The sequence below is a fragment of the Pinus tabuliformis genome, chromosome X (genome assembly GCF_031772625.1).
Source record: "Pinus tabuliformis cultivar Carrire ecotype Pingquan chromosome X, CPIR1, whole genome shotgun sequence".
NCBI classification, from domain to species: domain Eukaryota; kingdom Viridiplantae; phylum Streptophyta; class Pinopsida; order Pinales; family Pinaceae; genus Pinus; species Pinus tabuliformis.
In genome coordinates this window covers 375,828,955-375,844,611 of record NC_142308.1, presented here as the reverse complement: position 1 = coordinate 375,844,611, position 15,657 = coordinate 375,828,955, and the positions used below count along the sequence as shown (strand labels likewise).

Sequence of the window (15,657 nt, the reverse complement as noted above, 5' to 3'; positions counted from 1 at the left end):
CCTGTCCTTCCATGCAATATAGTTCGAGCTGCCCTCAAGAGCATACTCCAATCGCAAACCGTTGAAAGACATTGCCACGTTGATACCAAGAAAACGCTGCTGCAAATTCGAATTCCACCAGCTCCAAACTCAACCGCCTCTGATCTAATATTCGTGAGAACAAGGTATTTCTCGTACAGAGATTGACTGTATGGGCTTTTATCGGATATCTCATCTTCCAAAGGAAGGATGAATCCAGAGGCTACTTGGCCCGATTACTGACTCTACCTGAAGAAATAGAATGTAAACACTTTCTGAATAGTAGATCTGATGATCAACAACTCTGATACCATGTAGAAATTTTGAATAATAAACACTTATTCAACAGATATTATCCTGATCATGCACTATTGCGGAATACATGCACAATACATAAGCTCCTCTATGTTGATCGACAATTTAGCAGCATCAAAAACAATGAAACATCAATAGCATGCACACACTAACACAGTATGTAATCGGGCCTGCCTCTATTGCACACAATACCTGCTGAGAATCACTCACACTGGAAATCACGTGAGCACAGGCTATTCTACTAGGCATATACTGGGCAATACTCATTAGCATGCTCAATACATTGCTTGTGAAAAGTCTCATGCACAACTATAGTCACAACTGATACCAATCTCAACCTCTGACACCTGTCTCCACTGAACTGTACATGCACTGAGTTAACTGATGTATTCTTCAGTTGCATTATGAGTTAATAATTAATTCACATAACTCATCACTAATCTATTTGCAATTAGACTAATTACAACTAGTTTAACAAAGTCAAACTGAACACAACTCCATCAACTCCATATTGAAAACGAAATTAACTCAAATAGGTTACAGAAAAACACACATAAAAACCAGACACAAAATATTGGTGGAAAAGGCTTCAGCCTCAGGTATTCTGTCTCACATTTTCATTAAACTAATTGAATATAGTGTTACAAATATATAGATGAGAGATAGTGTTCTCAAGATAGTGCGTGCTATCTTAGACACTTTTGTTTGAGATAATTTATCCTTTGGTTGAGATAATTTCTCACCAGACACACACCAATATAGGAGTTACCTAAAATAACTCCTATCTTAGAGGAACAACCCAAGAGTTAGGCACAAATTCCTAACTTGGAATATTTAATTAATTAATTTATTTTTGGATTTATTATTGTTTTGTGAGAGAGGCTAACACTCCACATCCAACTCCGCAGAACTCACATGCATGAGTTCTAACTGATGTCATGCATACAATAGCTCAACTGACTCACAAGAAAAGCGTACTTCCTTCTGACAGCTACATGTGCCACATCTGTAGCTCAAACTGAAGTGCTCCAGGAGGATAAGATAAAGTTTATAGTCTAAATATTATTATGAGACAATAATATTTGACTTTTCTATTTTTGACTAGGAGTCTAAAAATAGACACTGATCACTCCTGCTGTGATCCAAAAATAGAAGTCCATCTATTTTTCCCAACATGACCAATCATCCATAAACAACATCCTGCAACTCATAGACCATGATCCATATGTCTAAAAATAGACATAGTCTAAAAATAGACTTTGTGCCATAATTTGCCTGCGGGCCCACTTAGTGAAGGTGACTACTTTCCACTAAGCTCCATCATCTTGTTGCATTCTCAACAGCTAATAGAGGTCTCTTACAACATATCACTAGATAGAATCCAGATGCAACAATCATGTACAAAACAAGTAAAACAAAACAGTTCAACATGCTCAAACTTATATGCATTACTGGTAGTGAAGCAACATCTCAATTTAAACATACCAGCCCTTTAACAAGCTCCATTTGACCCCTCCTAAACGTATTCTCCAACAGCCACTACAGGTTCACAAAGGAAATGAAGATACCATAAGGGAGAAAATATATTGCTCCTCACCAAATCATTAACACACAAGCTAAAATCAACAATATGATTTTGCATAATTAACTTCTTGTATTCTTCTGAAGTGAACACCATTCAATCAGAGATTTTTACCTCAGTGCAAAATACATGAACCCACTAGCCATCAGTAGTCCTCTTAAAACCACCACTCAAACCACCACATAGAGCACAGTTCATACCACAACCAGGCATACCATGGCTAGCTACATTTGGATACCTCATGCCTTGGAGTTGGTATTGCCAGTTTAAAGCTTCACATGGCTGACAATACCATCCTCCAAAAGAATTCCTTAAAATACTATAATAATCTTGGTGAAATCCTACCTACAATATAATGTTGACATGAAAATTTTAAGATACCCACTATAATCCATTGTAACAATACTACAGTAAATAGAGAGATAAAAATAAAATAGAGGAAGGAATAGCTAGATTACCCAGTAGTAATTGTAAACACAAATTGTGTTTGATCGAGTAGATTCTAGCAATCTACAAATATCACACAAAAGAGATTCTTCTCTTGGTGAGATAGATGACACATGGTAAAAATCAAAATGCCTTTCCAATGGAACTTTTGCAACAAGGGGCTGGGACATTGTCTCTTTAGCCCGCAACATTGTCTGAGAAGAAGAGCTTGGGCATCCAGTAGTAATGTTCTCTTTATACAATCAGAGAAATATTACTAGACAACTAAATGTATCAAAAGCAAGATGAAGAATCGTGTGCTAAGCAAGTTCTCTGATAAAAAAGTTTAACAGAGTTAAAACTGCCATTCATTGAAATTTAAATAGAAACCTAGAACAAATACTTCTAAAAAAAATCTCAAATTTAGATGATTCAGGGTTAGGTCAAAACACACATGTTATTTAACACACTGCAGAACTAACATTTTGGATGCAATGGAGTCATCAAAGATGGGGTAAATGATTTCTGAACATAGTTATAATTGTAATTTATGAAACAAACGAACAACGTATATTTACTATTTTCCTAGGCACTTATAATTGTATTTTATGAAACAAACAAACAACATACATTTACCATTTTCATAGGCACTTGTATGCCTAAAATATTAATAACTTCCACTGCTCCTACATGACACAATTATTTGATATTGACCACTTCACATTTTAAAAAAGATGATATTCAATTAAGACGTGCCATAATTTTGTCCATGACAAGAATGTCACTTAAAAATGAATAAATATTTTGAAAAATACATTCTTCAATATCAAACCATATAATCCATTGCCCACTATTCTGTGGCATTAGATCAGTTCTAGAATAGGCATGACTCCAAGTAAACCTCAGTTGTCTTGGTTGAAACAGAGAACCAACTGCACCATACAATCTTAACTATCAATCAAAGACAAAGTACAAGGTTTAGTCCCTATGCTGGAACTAGCTAGAAAGCAATATGCTTAAAGTCCCTCCCTCTCAAATATTATTATCTATAGATGATACAAAACGAATTTGAGATTTTCTTGGCCCTCAAATTTGTTTTTAGTTCCTCCTTATTTTCTTCTAACAAACATTAACAGGGGTTTTAGCAATTTACACCACATTGATGTGTGTTTGATGATGATCATGTGTTTGCTGTGAAAGGATCTATCCTCTCCCAAAGCAGGGAGAATATGGATGCAATAAGAATCGACCAAACAATAACTATTGTTGGTGTCCGGTTATAGCGACCCATTAATCCCTTGAGGAATGGATAATGATGAACAATCACCCACAAAGAGAAAAACAATTTTCCAAATAATGGACCCCAAGATTGATAACCACTATTATTAGCTTGGGATACGCCTGCTACTACACTAACAAGATTTAGCACAAGCAAATTAGTTGGAGGGATGAGAATACTAGTCCACTTAAAAGCATAAATCTCAGCAAATTCACTATCTTCATTTGAAGACTTTGATGTGACAGTAAAGTTTGTGTCAATCCCCACTAGAACTTTCAGTAACCCTTGAAAGACGACCAACGGATGCGCTGATACACCTCCAATAACCCAAAATTGCTCATTCCTCCACCATTCATCAATGCCAATTGTACTCTAGCATATCTCTAGAATACCAGTTGTAAAAATGGAAATAAAATATAATATGAAGAACACACTTGCAAAGTTGCCAATATTCATATCAAAATAAATATAAAAACTAGGGGGAAAATGTGAAGCATTATATGAGAACAAAATCCAGAAAAAATCTAAAAGACAGGTTGCATTAGAGGTGGGTAAAGCTTGACAAGATTAAGGTCAGTAAGGGTTGACAATATTACCTCAAGAATGATAAGCTTCCATGTAAGAACACAAACAACTAGTAGGGTACAATATGCAACTGGTGGGAGGGATGTGAGAGGATAAATTATGGTATTGATGTATGGCAGCCTCTCCAATTGGTGTAGCCATACCAAATTGGACAATGCCTGCTCAGTGAAATTTCAACAGAACCAAGGGCCCATCGGAGCACTCGATTCAAATGATCTGAAAGATTGATTGGTGCAGATCCGTTGAATGTAAGACATGCAGGCATGCAGTATATTGAAATCCAACCTCGAGCATGCATTTTAAACCTAGTCAAAATATCTTTTGTGATAGAACCATAAATCCACCCAATTTGCACAAAATATGAGAACCCATTCATATTAGATCTTTGCTTCAAGAACAGTTTCCTGGTGCTTGGTTTCCTAAACAAAATGTTCCCTTATTTTGAAGAGAATTTATGCACATTTAGGAAAAATGTTTCTACAACTTCACTATAGAAAAAACTAATTCAATGAACTAAAAAAATCCACAGCATCATGAAATAGATGCAAATCCACCTCTACCCATACCTCTTTTCCCCATTTTGATTTGTCTTCATATCCACAGCTGATAACATGAATGGATTCTTTCAATAAAGAAGTAGGATTCGCAGATTGTGGAATACCACCATTTTCCATGAGGGTAGATTGAATAAACACTGGTGATTGACCAAATCTTTTCGCTAAGCTCCTTTGGGACGTGAGCAATGTTTTCTCATCATCAAATCCTGCAATACGCAATTTGAGGGTCAAACATGCTAGTAACTCTATAAATTAGAGATTTTAGGACAACGATTTTTTGAGTTGGGTGGTGGTGGGGTAGAGCCTAGAGGTATTTGACCTTTTCCTCAAAAATTGAAGGGAAAGGGAACCATCAAGTTGACATGTAGCTACAACATCTAAAAATGGGGGAGATATGTATTATTCAATTTCCATTGTAAATTGAAAGTGAGGGGGTAAGCTATTAAGATTGTCACATAACGAGTTTAGGGTAGGATGGCCATAGGGCCAAATGATGAAGGTGTCATCCACGAACTAGAACCAATATTTCGGTTTAAGATGATAATTGTTAAGGCTAAGGCTTACAATTGCTCCAAATTGTTTACAACTATAAGGGATAGTGGAGATCCCATTACAATGTCTTTTGATTGTTCATAGATTTTTCTTCTAAAGCTAAAAAGAGTTATAGGTAGGGCATATTTGGATTAGGTTTAAGGTTTCATAATTAAAAAATTTAGGAATGGTAATAATCGTATCTTCCCATTTAACAAGTGACCTACTACCACCCTATGGACATGCAATGCATATATGAAATACAACACTGTGTCTTCTTTCTGTATATTTTGTTTGTCTAAAGATTATGTAGTTCTGGTTACTCGTAATTTTCTGGATTGAAGGGTAGATTCTAGATTTCATTGGAAGGGTAGATTCTGGAGAAGAACAATTCTGAAAAGTTTATATTTCTGCATTTGGTTGGAACTATCTCCAACTCTAAATTGTAACCCATATTTGCAGGCAATACAATTTTTAACAAAAAAAGAAAGAATGATGAATAGTTATATAAGAAGCACATACAAAGCTCTAGTTTACAAAGTTATTCAAAATTTACATATTTGGGTTATTCAAAATTTACATGTTTACAAAATATATTGAAACATTGAAAAACCTACATTTAATTATTAGAGAAAAACCAATAAATACACATTGAAAACCTACATTTATTTATTAGGAAAAAAAAAAAAACAAAACTATAACAATAAATAAATAATACTATAATTGAAATGAAACATTTAGTTTCTTTTGTTTCTCTTTTGCTCAACTCTTTGTATTTTGGCAAAGTATTCAGGTGGCACGACACCATCGAAGCCCTCCGTCAAAATCACTCCGTTTTCAGAAACAAAAAGCTTCATTCCATCTGCTAAAGCCTTTCCTACATCTAAATATATCATCACTTCACAATCACTGCGCATTCCACTAATTACACCATTGTCTGCTGGTAAACCTCGTGCAAAGTGGACATGGTTTCTTTGCATACGCTTAAGCCCATTCTTCTTAATTGAGTCCAGGTTTTTCAAATAAGTACCGTGTACACACACCGGAACTTCTTCAACCGACCGTATGGGTTTTAGTAATTCCTCTGAATTTATACCCTGCATGCTATGCCCTTGATTTGCTCTAATGAAAAACTCGTTATTTTCTTTCAGCAAACTAAAGCGTTGCTTGTTATCCCTCCTAACTACCTCTCTGAAATCATCAACAGTGTGAGAGTGAAGAGGAATGCCCTTGATTTGCTATGCCCTTCTGATGAAACTGCTGAAAGTCGCAGCTATATGTCTCTCGTGATTGTCTTGGTGTTTCTTTTGTATCCAAATAATAATATTACTATTTATTTATATGTGAAATTGAAATTGGATGTGGTCCCAAGGGACTCAAATTTGGATGTCGGCCTTCAACGGTGATGTATCATACATAATTTGGGAAAGCTCTAACCTTTTGGTTTCAACTTAAGAAATCATCCTTGGAGCAGCTCTCAGGTTTATCCTTGGAGCAGCTCTCAGGTTTATATAGTTCCCTCCAGGATGTGACAATAAAGTTTGTGTCAATCCCCGCTAGAAATTTCAGTAACCCTTGAAAGACGGCAAATAGATGTGCTGATACAGCTCCAATAACCCAAAATTGCTCATTCCTCCACCATTCATCGATGCGAACTGTACTCCAGCGCAGCTCTAGAATACCAGTTGTAAAAATGGAAATAAAATATAATATGAAGAACACACTTGCAATGTTTCTAATCTGAAGATCAAAATAAATATAAAAATCAGGGGAAAAATGTGAAGCATTGTATGAGAACAAAATCAAAAAAAATCTAAAAGACAGGTTGCATTAGAGGTGAGTAAAGCTTGACAAGATTAAGGTCAGTATAGGTTGACAATCTTACCTTAGGAATGATAAACTTCCCTGTAATAAGACAAACAGCCGGCAGGTTACAATATGCAACCGGTGGGAGGGATGTGAGAGGATAAACTATGGTATTGATGTATGCCAGCCTCTGCAATTGGTGTACCCATACCAAATTGGACAATGCCTGCTCAGTAAATTTCAACAGAACCAAGGGCCCATTGGAGCACTTGATTCAAATGATCTGAAAGATTAATTGTTGCAGATCCCTTGAATGTAGGACATGCAGGCATGCAATATATTGAAATCTAGCCTCGAGCGTGCATTTTAAACCCAATCAAAATATCTTCTGTGACAAAACCATAAATCCACCCAATCTGCACAAAATATGAGAACCCATTCATATGAGATATTTTCTTCAAGAACAGTTGCCTGGTGCTTGGTCGCCTAAACAAAATGAGAACCCATTCATATGAGATATTTTCTTCAAGAACAGTTGCCTGGTGCTTGGTCGCCTAAACAAAATGTTGCCTTATTCTGAAGAGAATTTATGCACATTCAGGAAAAATGTTTATACAACTTCACTATAGAAAAAACTAATTCAATGAACTAAAAAAAATCCACAGCATCATCAAATAGATGCAGATCCACCTCTACTCATACCTCTTTTCCCCATTTTGACTTGTCTTCATATCCACAGCTGATAACATGAATGGTTTCTTTCAATAAAGAAGTAGGATTCGCAGATTGTGGAAGACCACCATTTTCCATGAGGGTAGATTGAATAAACACTCGTGATTGACCAAATATTTTCTCGAAGCTCCTTTGGGACATGAGCAATGATTTCTCATCATCAAACCATGCAATATGGAATTTCAAAGAAGGGTGAGGGCAAACAATGTTTAAGGGTAAATGAGTTGTCAAAAAATACAAATCACTGGTTTGGACTTGGACTCACCTTCAACACCCTCTTCTATGCCTTCCAAACTAAAGATGGGTATAGTAGATTTGGACTCACCTTCAACACCCTCTTCTATGCCTTCCAAACTAAAGATGGGTATAGTAGATTCGGTTCGCTTGGTTCTCCTCTTATCGTCATCATACCTTTTGTTGGTTCAAGGTCCTTCTCAGTGAGAACAGGATCATAACCATAGAGTGCTTGTCTATTAAAACAACACCCTGTACCCACATAAACAGGCCCTTGGATACCATTAAAACCTCTCAAGGTGATCTGCAAAGATTTCAGAATTAATATGCCAGGCTGAAATTATATGAAAATTGCATAATTGCATATAAGAAAACATTTTGGGTGTTGATCAATGCTTACATCAAAGAACACAGTGTTACGATTAGCATATCAATTGTGTTGATCAATGCCATCAAATCTCTGAGGAAATTGTACATAGCAAGTTTTCTTCCCAAGAATTAGAACCATTAGAAAACACATTGCCTCACGAATAGATTTTTTGTTGTTTATATAATGATCACAATCAAGGTTCAACAAAAAGAGGCCATTTGTAAGGATAGTAGACACTCAGACCTAAGTGAAGAAATGGATAACAATCATCAGCTTCAGCATAATAATTAATGAATTTCATATGAGGAAATCAGCAGAAAAAGAGAGATGTGTACATAGCTAGGAATATACCAATGCATTCATTGCACCGGCTTTCCTGTGGTGTTGAAAACCAAGCCTCTTTTCACGGGATACATAAAATAACCATGGCAATTCATTTCCATCATTATCAACTCCCCCACTATGACCTAAGAATACCTGAAGTGGAAAGTGAAAAATTCAATAATACTAATTATCGTTACTTGCAACATATGTATAAGCATGTTAACAAAAGGGAGAGAAAATTATGATACTGCATATAGACTACAAAGGAAATATAAGACTCTAGGGAAAAATACAAGTATCTATACCTGGATCAGCCATGGAGTTCCATATTGCATGGTCAATCCCTCTTCTGGCACTTTTTGTGCTTTGGCCACAAGAGCATTAATCTGGATCTTGTACTCTTTGTATTCCCTCTGATATTGGCACAAAGATGGAAGATGTCAAGGGCAATAAAAACCAATAAACCAAGAGAAGTAGCTCTTACATTTGGATACTTTAATGTGCACTTGCCTTCATTGCTCTTCGTTCTTTAACAAAGGATGGTTGTACTTTATCCTTCAAATAATCAATCTTCTAGGCAAAGTAGAATTCTAGAGCCCTCGGCTCAATACTGTATTTTTTGCAAAATGGCACCCACTTCCTTGTGAATTCTAAAATTTCTGAAAGGGTTTCAAAAGTCAACATTGCTGCTCCATCATCAGAAACATAGCATGAAACTTTATTGACAGGATAATCCATGGCAAGGATATAAAAAATAGTATTTGTTGTGATAAGAGGAGGCTCCTTTATAGGATCCACTATACTTCGAAAAATATCAACATCGGCCAACTGAGATGGCTCTCCTTCTCTGTCTAACCTGTGAAATTGCAAAAGAAGAAATTCAATCTCATCCACAAGATTCCTACAATACACATGCTGGCTGCTTTAACAACCTTAAATGAGTGGCTTCTTGAATATAATCCTAAAAGTAATATGGCCACTTCTGAAGCTAAATGCCAGGGATTATTAATTTATTAATACTCCTCAAGATGGTAAACTAACCTCAAAGAAAGCATGTCAAGATATGTTTCTCAATTCATGTGCATCCATTTAGGAAACTGGTCAAGAATCCATGACACGGCAAACCAGACCTCACATATCACGGAGACCAACCAAAGTGGGTATGCATCATTAATAGGCGTCGATACTCAGTATTGAAAGAAAACTCCCACGATTATGAGCCAAAGAATAATCACAATCCTGTAAGGAGTAAGTTTGGTGGAAGGAAGAGGCACAACCTTATTCAGAGGTTGTCGTGCGTCATCAACCCTGGCACACACACATACAGACACCAATCAATAAAAGAAAATCTACTATCAAAATAAATATAGTATCATAGCATCACTCCAGAAACTTGAGATTTACGAGAAAAAAATTCGACAAGGAAGAATCATATTCTTATATTGAATCTTAAAGAAAGTATTGGTAAGAGAGATTGTTCCATTCCATGAATTGTGACAAGTAGCATACATTGGGAGGTCTTCCCCATTGGAACCAGTGCCCTCCATGTCCCCTTTTCCATCAGCATATCTACCTCCACTGGTCATTTGAAGCATATTTTTCTCTTGTTTAAGCTTCCAGCTTTCAACTCTTTCTTTCCAGTCCACATTTCCAACTCCATAAGAATTCAAGTCCTTGGAAGGGTCCACAATCCTTACTTGCACTGTAAAAATGCATCATGAAATCCATAGAAAGCATCCATATCTAATTAGTTCAAACCCCAAATGAACATAGTTGTCCAGTGAAATCCCAAGACCAGTTCAAGGCTATGTTGTTATTTATTTGGTTTAATCTTCAATCCTATAATTAGAAAAGCTCACTGATATTACATAAATAATTCAAATACCTGGTTGATTGGGATCAGCATAGGGGACCGAGTGAACACGCTTTCCATCTCCACTACTAGTGACTTGCACATGCTCGGGGGAGACATCTTGAAACTCCCCATAAACCTGCCAAAAGGCATTACAATTAAATCCATACAAGCTAAATTGATTGTAAATAGTAGCCCATACAGTCACATTTCAGGTCCCAATTCCAACCGCAGATGCAGCTAAAGGAGAATGACAATGCAGTTTTCTCAGAAGTTATTAGACACTATACCGGTTGACCATTTGTGAGAAGAGGAATTGGAGTCTGAGGATCTTGTCTCGAAGAGGTAACCGAATCGATCTCCTCCCCTCGCCCATGCATCTTCCACTACATAATCAATTCTAAACAATGTTTGTAAGAAATTTCCACTAGAATGAGGAGGGTAGACATACATTTGTCCCTCTCTCCCCATAGATAGAACTTGTAAAGCAAGGATCTTTAATTTTAGACCTGCCCCTTTTCACCATATTCGTAAAACATCTATTAATAGGGACTCTTTGTATTACGATGTCAGCAGTTGACTCGATAGCAAAGCTTGCTACCAAAATCCAAGAACGTACAAGAATTTCAGCTATGCTTTTGAGACTTTTGTACAAAGACAAGATACTAAGAAAGGAATTCCTTCTATGTGATTATGGCATCACAAATGAGGCTTCAATCTCGCTCATCGTAGAGTTGAAAGGTGGAGCGAAGTGGGGTGGGGGGGTGGTGCTCCTTCTATTACTACGTCTAAGTATTTTAAGGAAGCCCTCAAGCCTAGTTAGAACTCTTCGAATTTTAAGGATCTTTCAAGTCGAGGCTCGTGGTTGAGCACTCACTACACACCCCTACCCTTGAAGTGATGGATACTGACACTACTATGAGGGTGGTAGAATTTGTAAATCAGCTAACCAGTAAGGGACTGTATGTGAAGTTCCCAATTGATTCAGAAAGCATGGGGTATTTTCTTGATAAGGATCAGAAGCAACATTCATGTTCACTAAAAGTGCCATGTCATGAAATTGAAGAATGTGAAACTACACTTGAAGCAAAAATCATTTAGTTCTTTTGTTTCCCATTTAGAATAGTACCAATCAATGTGTCTTGGAATGTCTATAATTTTCTTGCATAGTGAGTTTGGAATAGAAATTAAGATCATATTGAAAACTTATAAATTCATTAATTGAAATTCTATTGGAATTGGGATTGCTATTGTAATATATGTGTGCACGCTTGGAATTAGCATTGTTTATGATCTCCTAAATGCTTGAGTAGGTGGATATCACTAACCAAATGGTACTAAGATAATAGTAGGATATGCTAACTAACAAGGAATATAGATTACAGAATTGAATTTATGGAATTGCATGGAATTTTCATAGATTTTGTAACTGTAAAAATTATTGTACCCAAACTATCAATTGGAAAGGTCCAACTTAGAAGTACAACCCTTAACATGCCTTTCAAACCCAACTGATGATAAGGTGGAACTCCATTATCTAAATTGGATTTCATTTGGAGCTCCATTATCTAACACTGGATTTCATTTGGATTTTTATATGTTGACACAAGCCATGGTTGGGAAACAGAAGAAAAAAAACAACATTGGTCCAGAATGTCATATGGATATTATGTGGAAATTAAGTTCTAGAGAGATACCCTCCCAGTTATTAGGTCTGAGGTTTTGTCACCCAAGGAGAATAATTAGGGGAAGATAATCATACTTATATTTGAATGATAAGTAATCCAATTAGAATAATCCAAAGATAATTTGAGAAGGATAATAATAAGCCTTTAATGATTAGTAATCATATCATGAATATTCATTGAAGTAGTGAAATTTTCGAGCACTAGGTTGGAACATAAACACTAATTTCCATGGATGGGAAAGCGTTGTGGTGCATGTGGGAATCAATCATATATTACCTTCTCTTTTAGAACCTTCAGAAGAGTTTCCAAATGATATTCCTACATCTAGAAACAGACAAGTTTCAAAATCACATTCCTACATCTAGAAACAAACATAATTTTCCTCTAATTCAAAACTTGAATCGTTCATTATTAGATTGTGTCATATTTTTATTCTAGTTTGAAATTGATGTCAACTGCATAGTTAGTAATCAACATTTGTTAAGAAAATAGTTATCGATGATTATTTTCTACATCACTATCAATTGTCATTATGAAATAAATAACATGAGATTAATAAAAGGGCTATGCACAATTTAAGGATGGTTTTGGATTAGTTATATATTTCTATAATTTGGTGAGATTGAAGTCTTCTAAGCATAGACATAAATAAATTAATAAAAATGTATTTTTAGTCAATCAATTCAAGTAATACAAACATGGGAGACCATGGATCACAACTCCAGCATAGATAAAGAAAGAAACATGGACCAAGAAATGGGATTGCCATGAAAGAATGGATGATATCCAGATCAGAGATTGCAAGCTTTATGCTTAAATTTAGAAATTACTAGTCAAGCCATGTCAAGTTAGTGCAAGCTCAAATCTGAATGTACACAAGGAATTGTACTGCTTCCCTACTATCATTGTTGATTACATAAGCTAGAAAAGAAGACACGAGCATTATTAGAGAATTATTGGAATTTTATAGTGGCAACAGAGGAAGACGTTTAACATGACAATCAATAGAAGTATGTTGGTCTCTCTATGTTAAAGGATGTAAGAAGATAATAAAATTTGTATAATTTTAATCATACATGTAATCAAAACTATCTTTGTGATTATTGAATCATGCATCTTTGCAAACTTGATCCAAAATCCATTAACCTATTTCCTCTATTACTATCATAATATGTTTCCTCTAATAATATCGTTATTTAATTATGATATTGAAAGAAAAGCTATAAACCCAACCACTTTTCCACTGATTATAATAATTTGAAAGTATGATTTGCATAGTGTTAATGGGCGAGGCAAAGGCAGTAGCATGTTATCACAGATAATATCGATGACAAGTCCCCAAACATATAGATAATCTATCAGACAAACAAAAACAAAAACTACATCACACTACAGTAATAGAGAAACAAAGCTAAACGCACAAATGGGCTAAACTTAATAAACTCACAATTGAGTTAAACATTGTTATATATGGTAGGCATAAGTGAAGTTTGACATATAACAATGTTTTTCTTTGACCCTATTGAAGTTGGGAAAATTCCACTTGTCAAGGCAAGATAGTGGGTAACGAAAACATTATTTTGGTTTTGTTTGATTGGACCATTTCTAGGTTTCATCTTGTCATGATTTGTGGCATCGTCGAAGTAAGGAAAATAGTAATACTAAGCACGGGAATAGTAAATTGAGTTTTATTTTTATTGGCTCTTAGCAAAGGATGCGACCTAATTGCTTAATGTCTGGTACTTTGAAATCTCTCACTGATAGAATTTACTGGGCTTGAAATAGATCTTGAGGTTAGATGATTCACAATATAATGTTATAATCAAATCTCACCTATATTCTATAATTATAGCTTCCAGAGTATGTCCCAATGAAGTACTGTGGATGGTTTAATAAAAACTATCAAAATACCTTCAAGATGGCTTGGAATCTCTAATAGTGAAATCTTAGTTGAAGGAGATGTAGAGAAAAATGATGGTTGGCCACTTTTATATAGATATCAGAGCTATTATGGAGGATTATTGCCAATCAGGATTCATTCAATGAAGTGTCAGTGAACAAACTATGGATGAATTGGTCACTTGGAGGATGCATCATGCAACAAAGTGATTGTTCACAGATATCTGAAGCAATGTGTTGGATGCAAAAGTGAGGACAATAGTTGACAACCCAAGCATACCTTGCAATCATTTTATGGAAGCCTATATGAAAAATTAAAGAGAAGCCATTCTGCACTAAGTAAATATATGATCACTAGGTAATGGTACTTTGCCGTTAATTCTTATCTGAAAGGTGATTTGGGAAGATAAATTTTGATGGAGATCTCTAGCATACTGGAACGATAGTGAAAAATGTTCATGGTGAATTACAAGTAGTTACGGTCACCAAACTAAAAACACCTTATCATTAAGATTATAACCAATTTTGAAATTTATTATTTACTACGTTTCGGGAGTGACTCAACTACCCAGTTTCAAGGTAGTTGAATTTTTTCTCGTGTGTTGTAATCTCCGCAAATCCTTTTTGAGTTAGTCTCTTATCTAGTTATCCTTTTCTAAAATGTAGACATTAGGATTTTCTATAATAAGAAACATAAAAAGGTATGTAACTTGTGTCTATATATATCGTTGATGTCATACATGTTGTCCTATTTATGATTTTCACTTTGGGGCATGAATCATTCTGCTTATTAATGGTCTTCCATTTTATAGAAGTCCCAACAGAGTATTTTCCAAATCGCGGTTGTGGAGTACATATCTTACTATTCACATCGGAATTCCACCATTGGAGTCCGATTTCAAACAAAAAAGGAGGAGAAGTGGTTGATGGAGGGGTTTTGTAATTCTTCCCACTCGGTTTTGAATTTGTCACAACTGCTTAATTGGACAGAGAAATCAATACAAATACTAGTGAAGCTTCCTCCTTATGATCAATTTGATGGTGAAACGCAAATGTTTTCGTGAGGTATTTGATGGACACAGATTGTCATTGATGTCAATATGGCAATATTCAAGAGGAGGAGATAGAGCAAAAGGAGCCAAGAGGAGCGGACCAAGCCAGAGGAGCCACATATATCGGAGGAGTGCCAGAGCAAGAGGAGCCATATCGAAGGAGTGTCAGAGCAAGAGGAGCCATCGGAGGAGCTACAGAAGCAAACAGAGTGGACCGAGAGGAGCAGATGGAGCAAGAGAGGAGCAATATATATGGAGCAAATGGAGAAAATGGACCGAGAGGAGTAGATGGAGCAAGAGGAGCCAAGAGGAGCCATATATATATTACAAACAAATAGGGCCATCGGAGTCATATGATTGAAGCCTTGGGAGTCATTTCTTTTTTTATACAGACTCCTTAAATCATT

General features: G+C 35.8%; 1 pseudogene; it reads right to left on the bottom strand.

Annotated features, from left to right (window-relative positions):
* Positions 1 to 3,521: 3,521 nt before the first annotated feature.
* LOC149140075 (putative cellulose synthase A catalytic subunit 1 [UDP-forming]) lies at positions 3,522 to 11,003 on the bottom strand (annotated as a pseudogene).
* Positions 11,004 to 15,657: the final 4,654 nt, after the last annotated feature.